At 26.6% G+C, this 10,777-nt stretch overlaps 1 long non-coding RNA gene across 1 annotated transcript; it reads left to right on the plus strand.

Moving 5' to 3' along the window:
* Positions 1-2,181: 2,181 nt before the first annotated feature.
* On the plus strand, positions 2,182-8,032 carry LOC136077766 (uncharacterized). The gene is made up of 3 exons (XR_010637261.1): positions 2,182-2,257; positions 7,491-7,559; positions 7,868-8,032. It is a non-coding gene; the product is annotated as an uncharacterized LOC136077766 (long non-coding RNA).
* The last annotated feature ends 2,745 nt before the right edge of the window (positions 8,033-10,777 follow it).

A 10,777-nucleotide genomic window follows, 5' to 3' on the forward strand; every position in this document is an offset into this window, starting at 1 on the left:
TCAAGGTGAGGTATAAATAACAATGTAAGTATCAATATTATATTTCTTTTGTCTGAAATTTAAAGAAGTGTTTGATTCGCCCTTATGTATTTTCTTAGGCATAAATACATTGGTTGAAAGGCCATTGAAGCTAATTTTAGATAATTTAAGTTAAAAAAAAATATATTGAATGCAGTCGTGAAACTAAGGCCCAAATATGAAAAAATATTGCAAAATATTAGGGTACTTAAACTTTAAGGGATAAGGAAAACTGATTTACAATTCTTTACAAGGTAGTCTCAGCATTTGTTGATGCTAAATTTGCTCAAGAAAAATTTAGTGAAAAATGTAGCCGCACCTTTTTGCCCTTTTTTGAATTAATTGTTTTTAAATGACGCAAGGTCTTTTTAAAATGTTTCTTTTCTGCATCTTTAATGAGTGTTGGATCCAGAATTGTCATAACATCAACAATAAAAGATAATTTTAAGAAATTAGAAATCTATCGATGAATTTAAATTTAGTATAAGATAATAAATTAAAATATTTTAATAACTTATTGCCCTCGCATTTGTGCTAGGGGGTAAACCTTTTGAGGGTTTTTTTTCCCCATGCTTCAATCATTGCAAATTTTTGCAATGCATTCTTGTTTAATACATTTGTTTATTACTGAATGTATCATTATAACTAAATACTATTCTATAATTCTAAATTCTAGTCTGTAATTCTATTGTGGAAAGCTATAGAAGATTTGATTACGACTATGTGGTTTGCGATTATAATAACTCTTAATTTATAATAATTAAGTGGTTTTTAAATTAAAATTTTTGAGGATCATTTGTGGGCTGTTATCCAACATCAATTTAAGAGTTTTGCATATTAGATATAAAGAAAAGTGGAAAAAAGTACATAAATTTAATGTTGGATTTGAAAACCAGTATAAAAAATGGTTAGACAGTCGAGCTTTTTCAATCGAAAAATATACCAATTTATCAACAACAAAAAAAAAAAAGCGTGACGTTCATCAAAAGAATTTTTTGAATTAAGCAATAGAAGTAAATGACGAATAGCTGATGACAAAGTTGACCTTAAAACAGTTTCAATTGAACGAGTTTTACTTGCAGCAAAAAGAACAGCATATAATAATCAAAACTATAACATGGTTAAGCTTCTTAAAAATGTTATAGAATATCAAACTGAAGCAATTCAAATATTATAAAGATTAAATAACAATGACATGTTATCAGATGATAAAACGTTTAGATATCACAGGTCTGCAACATAAAAACTGTTAAAAATTTAATAAGTGATTTTTATAGAATTTTCAACGCTAATTTCGGGGAAAATAGTGAAAAAATTCCATTACGTACAGTTATTTCACAAACTGCTTGTCTAGTTTTAGCTTTTTTGATATTTTTTATAAATAGTTCAGTACTCTAGTAAGTTTGAATTTTGGCCTTTTAAGATTTACAGAAACTGTTTCTTAGCCTAAAGTACAAGTTGTTTTATGAACAATGGCTATCAGAGGATGTATAAACTCACCAGATTGCTTCTGCTACATTTGTGGTATTTATACCATTAAAAAGCGACAAAGAAACATCTCCAATTTTGTTAAAAAGGTATGATTTGCCTATTTGGTATAAAGTCAGGCAATCAAGATAAGTCTTGGGCTCCACACAAAATTATTTTAATATGTGTTGAAGAACTGAGACAATGGTTTCAAGGTAAAAAGCAGTCCTTACGTTATGGAATACCAATGGTTTGGAGGAGCCCAAAAATCTTAGTGATGACTGTTATTTTTGTTCTTGCAACGTACAAGGTTTCAATTTGAAAAACAAAAAGGATACTTCCTACCCTAACATTCAGTCAGCCATTCGCCCTATTCCTCATGGACCTGGAGTACCAATACCCTCCCCTCCAAATTCTTTGGATGATGTTTTAGATAACCCAGTTAAAAAAATAAAACCGCGTCCCACATGGGTTCCGCGTGGGTTCCGTATGGGATTGATGGGATTTATGTGGGACAGATTTTCCCATGTGGTATCCGTATGGAAATTTGTCACCTTAAACCCATGTGGGTAATCCCACATGGGTTACTTGTGGGAACCATATGGTATTTACACACATGGGAAATCCCACGTGGGTTGCCTGTGGGATTTGCATGGGAATTAATTTAAAAGCTGGAAACTAAAAAAAAAAATTTTAAATCGACATTGCATTGCGTTACGTTAATATTGTGTGAAAATATTTTATATTAATAAAGAGAATGGCAAGCAAGTATGTAAGTACCACGAATATTTTTTATCTTTCTTTATAGAAATAAGATTAAGATTTGTGCAAATAGACGTATTATTAGGATAATATAATAGTTATTTGAATATAGATCTCGAGTAAATTATTTGCAAACAATTACCTGATGCAAGTTGAAATGTTGTCAAAAACCAATCTTGCATGCATGGGACACTGCAGTGTCCCACAAAGAAATGCAGGTTTGAAAGTCAAAGAATTCCCAATTTTCTTTAATAAAAAAAGAAAAAAATAGGATGGAGATGGGTTTCTGTAACTTTTTTTATGCTCCAAAAGTTTTAACTTTAGATATAATAAGGTTCTTAAGACTTAAGGGACTTACGAACTACATTGAGGAACAAAAACAGGATATTTACAGAAACTTTTCAATTTTTAATCTGGAGTACCACAGTGTTATTGAGAATAAAGCCTCTGGGTCCAGTTTTCAAAGTAATATGATCTAAGCAATGTTTAAATAAAATAATATGCTTTAAAATGCATATAGTTATACATATAACTCCTGATAGTTAACTATATGTTTAACTAGTTATACATATAATTTGTTATAAAAACTTATTTTTTAAGGTTATGCTTGAACAAATTAGTACCAATTAATTCAAATTTAAGATTTAGTTAAATATGTTCTTATTTATTCATTGTTTTTGTTAATTTTATATTTATTTGTTCAAATTTATCGGTTAGTACTATATTTTACTACAGTAAGAATGTTTATCATTGTTGAACGTAATTTTATTAGTAACTTAATTTTATTTTCAACATATTTTGACAACACCCTTTATATTTTAAATTATAACAGCTTTACTTTTCTATTGATGTTAAATTTATTACGTTTCAATAACTCAGATTGAATCTTAACTGAATTATTGTAAGCTTTGTAGGGGTTTGTATATATATATATATATATATATATATATATATATATATATATATATATATATATATATATATATATATATATACATATACATATATATATATACATATATATATATATATAATATATATATATATAATATATATATATATATAATATATATATATATATATATATATACATATATATATATATATATATACATATATATATATATATATATATATATATATATATATATATATATATATATATATATGTATACATATACATATATATATACATACATATACATACATATATATATAATATATATATATATATATATATATTTTTATATATATATATATATATATATATATATATATATATATATACATACATACATATATATATATATATATATATATATATATATATATATATATATATATATATATATATATATATATATATATATATATATATATGTATATATATATATATATATACAACATTAAAACAATAAAATTGATACAAAATTTCACTTTAAAACATTGTGATGTTTTAAAGTGAAATTTTGACAATTATAATAATTACAAATTATAAATAAATACAAATTATAATAGCATTAGGAAACTAGTATTTATGTATTATTATTATACTATAAATAAATAGTTTTTTAATTCATTTTATAAAATGGAGACTGACAACTGATAATTAATGGAAATAAATACAAATTATAAAAATCATGTAAACTTCGTTTATTATTACTAAATACTATTAATGTTAGTCTACAAAATTAAAATCAATTTAGAGCATTGTTATTAGTTCTTTTGCGATTCGCACTTCCACTTCTGTCTCTCAAATTTATAAAATAGGTGGTCAAAGTTTGCTCAATAGGTAGGTTCTCAGCATAACAATGCTTTTTTCTTACACTTTCTAAAGAGAAATATGGCAAATTGATTACTTATTTTACCTAAATCGTAGGGTCATCTCTGCATAATGATGTCAGATGATGACCCGGTTTATTGAACAACTTCACCCTTTATCAAACTCGGTCAATTTTTTGCCATCTCCCATTGAAAATGATGTCAGTTTTTGTTATCGTATTATGATGGTATATCTGAATTGTTAATATAATATAAAAAATGCATACACCATCAATTTTTTTCTGGTTCAATTATACATTTATTCTCAACAGTACTAAAAGTAAAAAAAAAAAACATAATTTGTTCTTTCAGATAAGCATTCAAGATTCAAGCTAATTTCTGAATTTAAATTGTTTTTCCTGTGATCCTCTACAGTTTTAAGCAACAAAAGCAAGAAGTTTTTAGACCACATTGTTGGTGTAAATACCTCTAAAACCTGCTTATAGCTAGCATAAATTGTTTTACTTTTTTTTTAAATAAAATATTTTACTTTTTTTTTAATTCAATTTTTTAATTGAGATTATCTTAGTCTCAACATCCCCTCCCCATTGTCAATTATTGTTAAACTCACACTGCCCCACTATCTACTGGCATCATTTATGGATGATCCCATAGCCTAAATAATATATATATATATATATATATATATATATATATATATATATATATATATATATATATATATATATATATATATATTTATATATATATATGTATATATATATTTACATATATTTATATATATATATATATATATTATTTTTACTTTATTTACAACACCATTTGAGATACAACAAACCCTTACAAAGCTTACAATAATTCAGTTAAAATTCAATCTGAGTTATTGAAACGTAATAAATTTAACATCAATAGAAAAGTAAAGCTGTCATCATTTAAAATGTAAAGGGTGTTGTCAAAATATGTTGATAGTAAAATTAAGTTACTAATAAAATCACGTTCAACAATGATAAATATTCTTACTGTAGTAAGAATTAGTACTAGTTAACAAATTTGAACAAATAAATATAAAATAGTGAAAAAGCAATGAACAAGTAACTTGAACTAAATCTTGAATTTGAATTAATTGGTTCTAATTTGTTCAAGCATAACCTTAAAAAATAAGTTTATATAATAAATTTTATGTATAACTGGTTATACATATAGTTAACTATCAGGAGTTATATGTATTACTGCATGCATTTTAAAGCATTTTATTTAGTTTATATATTACTTTAGATCATATTACTTTGAATACTGGACCCAGAGACTTTATTCCCAATAACACTGTGGTACTCCGGATTAAAAATTTAAAAGTTTCTGTAAATATCCTGTTTTTGTTCCTCAATATACTTCGTAAGTCCCTTAAGTTTTATGAACCTTATTATATATAAAGTTAAAAGTTTTGGAGGCTAAAAAAAGTTACAGAAACCTCCCTATCTCCCCCCTATTTTAATTTTTTTTTTTAATAAAGAAATAAATAATAAAGAAAATTTGGCTTTCAAACCTGCATTTCTTTGTGGGACACTGCAGTGTCCCATGCATGCATGCTTGGTTTTTGACAATATTAGAACTTGCATCAGTCAATTGTTTGCAGATAATATACTCAAGAACTATATTCAAATATCATATGAACATGTTAGAGAATGTTCATATGATATTTGAACATCACAAATTTAATAATATTGTTGTGATATATATATTCCATAATAGATTATGATATGAAAATAAGATAGGATATGAAGGCAATGATCAAAGAATAAATTTACTTATAGAAATTTAGATGTTTGTTTATTAGTTTCAAAATATTATATTATGTGTGACCGCGGCCTTCTATAATAACAGGCCTTGACATCGTGCAACAAAGTTGTTAAACTGAAGGCCAATTCCTAATACTGTGTTTACATTTTCATTTTGATTGGTTTATAAATTAGATAGCCCAACATCAAGATGATAACGTTGTAAGGTTCAAGGCGTTAACATTGTAAGGTAATAATATTGTCAAACTAACGATAAGTTTTTTTAATAATTAAAATGCCTTAAAAATGCCTTTAAAATGCTGTGTATCTCTTTGCAAGTCGAAATATCTCAACTACAACAAAAATATCAATTTATACAACTACAACTACAATATCAATTACAACTACAACAAAAATATCAATACTCAACTTCAACAAAAGTATCAATTTATAAATTCCCGAAGAATCTAGAGGAGAGAAAAAGATGTAGTGAAGCTATCCCAAGAACTGGTTTTATTGTTACAGACTATACAGCATTATGTCAACTGCATTGGCCAAATGAAGCACCTTTTGAAAGCAAATATGGGAAGCAACGACCTTTAAACCCACCATCTGTTTTTAAAATATTCCGCCTAGTTGTTTAGCCACACCAGCAAGTAAAGTTAAAAAAAATGTAACTTCAAGCGGTTTTCGAAGCATTTTACCAGGTGAGTTAAATGATTTTCTAAAAGAGGATGAACTTATATTTGACGATATTCAATCTTTGTTAAGTGATAATAACGATGTTATTGTTTTCCAACCTAATAAAAAAAGTTTGCACATACAATCAAAAATGTACTAACTTGGTGTTTCATTATTTATTTTAGTAATTTTCAATGATTATTCATTTGTAGCTAACCATAATGGCACAACTTGTAATATTTTATATTTAGCTGTAAACAAATTAAAGTTAATAAAAACAAAATCAGCTTTATTTGAAGCAGTTAGATTTTTAAAAAATAAAGAAAGTTCGCTTCAGTCAAATATTCTATTCGAACACCTTAATGCTATGAGAAAAGTTAATGTTGGTGAAGTTTTATATGCTTCAGATATTATATGTAGAGCATATGAGTATTTTGCTATGCGACGAAGTTTATATGATTGTTTGTGTATTGACTACAAGTTGCCAAGTATAAGGACTTTAACCCTGTTGAGATATATTGATAAAACTTTTTTTTTGCTTAAATCAACTTTTGTTGGTGTTTTTTATTGTTGGTGATTTTTATTGTTACCGTTTTTAGCAAAAAAAATTAAAAATACAGTTATCTTTCTAATATAAAGATATATACTTTGTTATGGTTTTGCTTGTTATTGATACTATTTAATATTACATAAATATTCTTAATGAAATTTGAAATACGAAAAGCATGATTATCTTTTAACAATTTTTTGGTTTTCTTTTTATATTTCCGTTTTTACTAGAGATTATTATTAGAAAACATAGACTGCCATTACACACTACCTAATATAAAAATATATCAATATAAGTAAAAGTGAAAGTTTAATCGGCCTTCAGTTTTTACGGCATTTTGCGCGATGTCAAGGCCTGTTATTATAGAAGTCTACATCATTGAAAAAGTAGGTTTTTACATTTTTGTTTTTGTTTTTTTGTTTAACTACTTATCCTTATTGATCACTTTTTTTCAGGATTCTCCTCATGGGTTCAAGCTCATTACGCATAATATGTGTTCAATTACGCATAATACGTTAGTCATTGTAAGTAATAAATTAGGAAATAATTATTTGTGAAATATTGTAGTCATTAATGACTTCAAACTGGCTAATAATTAAAATTGCTCGACTAATAAGGTTCCTTATTAAAATCTCTCTCTCTCTCTGTCTCTTTCTCTCTCTCTCTGTCTCTTTCTCTCTCTCTCTGTCTCTTTCTCTCTCTCTCTCTCTCTCTCTCTCTCTCTCTCTCTCTCTCTCTCTCTCTCTCTCTCTCTATATATATATATATATATATATATATATATTTATATTTACATTTATATATATTTGTATTTATTTATTTTTTTTTTTAGAAAATGTTTGATGAAAGTTAGAAGATACGAAAAACCTTGGTATTATACAAGCCGAAGCGATTTAATTAATTCAATTGACAAAAAACGGCGTGTAAATCGCAAAAGAAAAAATAATATTTTTAATATTCGTTTTGGATGTATTGATTAATACATCCAATGGATGTATTGATTAATAGCATTTATTTTTAAATAAATTCATTTTGCAACACGTTTTTTAATTTTATAAAATTTCGTCATAATATTTTAAGGTAAATCCCACATAGGTTATAGGTGGAAAACATCGCATGTAAAAGATCAAAAATGCTTCACATTTTGAATACCAAATGGGATAAAGTAGTAAATACCAGATTAAGTTAAGCCTCTCTGAAAGCTTCGATGATTAATTTTAAATTACTATTTAAGTAATTTTTAAATTAAAAGAATTTTAAAAATTATCATAGAAGCATTCGGACTTTCATTTGTCTAGTATTGACTACTTTTATACCATTTGGATTAAAATATGTGTCATTTAAGATCTATAACATGTAGTATTTTCCACCTATATCCCATGTAGGATTTACCACATAAAACCCATGTGGGATTTACCATATGAAACCCACATGGGACAAAATAATAATCCCCACATGGGTTACATGTGGAAAAAATCCACGCGTATCCCGTGTGCGCTTTTTCACTGGGAATCACGAGACATTAGCTCAGCAAGGTGATAGTAAAAAAGACAGTGATTGCTACAATCCAAGCACAATCCCATTCCATTCTCACAATCTGAAATGAACAATATAGTTGATGACCTAGGTCTTCATAAAGACTCGGCAGAAGTTTAAGGATTATATTGAAAGATAAAAATAAGTTGGCTAAAGGAAAATCTTGCATTTGAAAATTATAAATAACTTCAAAAACATTACTAAAAAAAAGTTTATTAAATGTCGTTTTTTCGTAAAAATTTCTTAGTTGACCTTTTATAGTAACGTTGAGAGGGCGTGAGGGAGAGGGCAGAAATAACTTTCTCCCCCCCCCCTCCCTTGACCCTTAAATATTTTTAAAAGCATGTTTTTTTTAATTTTAAGCAAAAATTATAATAATTTTAAAATAAGTTTTGATATAGTATCTAAATTATAAAGTTTTGATTTGGTGTTGAGACCAAACCCCCTCCCGGGGAAAAATCTTATTTGCGCTAATGCTACAAGTTAAGTTTCTAGGAATTTATAGATTAAAGTTATGTAAAATTTTGAATATACATACTTACCTATATATATTTTATTTTAATTTAAAAAAATTGGTAAAATAATTTTTGCCACCTTTTTGTATGTATCGTCCCACTGTGCAGGTGCAAGATGAACAAGTGGTAGACGGTATTCTAGGAAGATTTTTGATAATGCATAAACCAGAGAAAACATTGATTCAATTTATTTGTTTATTAGTTAAATAATTTCATTAGCAATCTTTGACTTAATCTTAATGTAAATTTTTGTTTCTGCTAATGAGACTAAATTTAAAAAAGATTTGATAGAAATTGTTACTATAAAATTTCCTCTGCAAAAAGCTTGATCATTTAATTTTTATCAGTTATCGAAAGATAAAAAATAATAGCGCACAAACATTTTTTCTCTAAATCCCTACTTTATGAAAACATTTTATATAAGTTTATAACTTTATGTACAGATTTATAAATTAAAAGTGTAGTATAAGTAGAACAGTATAAAAGTATATAAACATATTATAAGAGCTATAAAAAGAATAAAAAATAAGACCAGGTCTTTTCTAACTATATTTTATTTATAAATTTCATTAATTTTATAACAATATCTTATTTATAAATTTCATGACCTATATAGCTCTTATTACTTATACAAAGTTAAAAAGTTATAACGTAATTTCGACTTATATCAGTTTTAAAACTTAAATAAATTGAAATTACGTTAACTAAATCAAAGAAACTATTAGACAAGATCTAAAAGTTTAATATACGTTTACTTAGACCAAATCTAAACTCTTTATATATGTTAATTAGACTAGATTTAAACTTAAATTAGACAAAATCAAAACCCTTTATATATGTGTAATAATCCTATAAAATACGTCTAAACAACATTTGAATATAGTTATAGGGAAGAACAAGGCAATACGGCGATGGGGGTAAGATGACGAACTGCTTTGCCTAGCCGAACCGTGCAATAAGAAATACTTTATATAGATGGCAATGAAAACTGTATATATAGGTCTTATTTTAAATAACATTTGGTTTTTGTAAACATTGCCCTCGTGGATTTATTCACAAAAGTCTATTTTTACAATTTTTTTCAGCTTGGTCTTTACTATTCCAGACTGCGCTGCCCTTTCAATTCTTATTTGGTACAAAAAATCTTTTTCAATATTATTATTGTAAATGTATGTGCAACTGTTGTGGGGTATTTGAGTTTTTGATTGAATTAGAATAACTGTCAGCGAGGCAAGGTGGTCGGGGTAAGACAACGAGTCTGTTAACTGGCCCCGTCATATTTTATTAAATTCAAAATATCTTAACCGAGTTATACTACATCTTTTTTTAAACAAAACGGAACTATATAAACTATATAAACTAAAACACAAACTGTATATATATATGAAGAGTAGGGGAGACCGGGGCTAGTTGACTCGGTTTTTTCTTTATAAGCTCTGTAGCCCTAACGGCACATTTTTTTGAAAATATTAAAGTGTAGTCCCAAAGAGTATGAATTTGGGTAACTTTTAAAAGTTACATTCATTTACAAAAAAAAATTCTTGGGGCCTTCCCGGGCCCTCAAAAAAAAAAAAAAAAATTTGCGCCAACTTACCCCACCACGGGGTAAGTTGCTTATACTCAAGGGGGAAGTTGACTCAGAATAATAAAATTAGAGTTTAAGGTCCTATTTATATGTATTCCAATAATAT

Source organism: Hydra vulgaris, chromosome 03, assembly GCF_038396675.1.
Source record: "Hydra vulgaris chromosome 03, alternate assembly HydraT2T_AEP".
In the NCBI taxonomy this organism is placed as follows: domain Eukaryota; kingdom Metazoa; phylum Cnidaria; class Hydrozoa; order Anthoathecata; family Hydridae; genus Hydra; species Hydra vulgaris.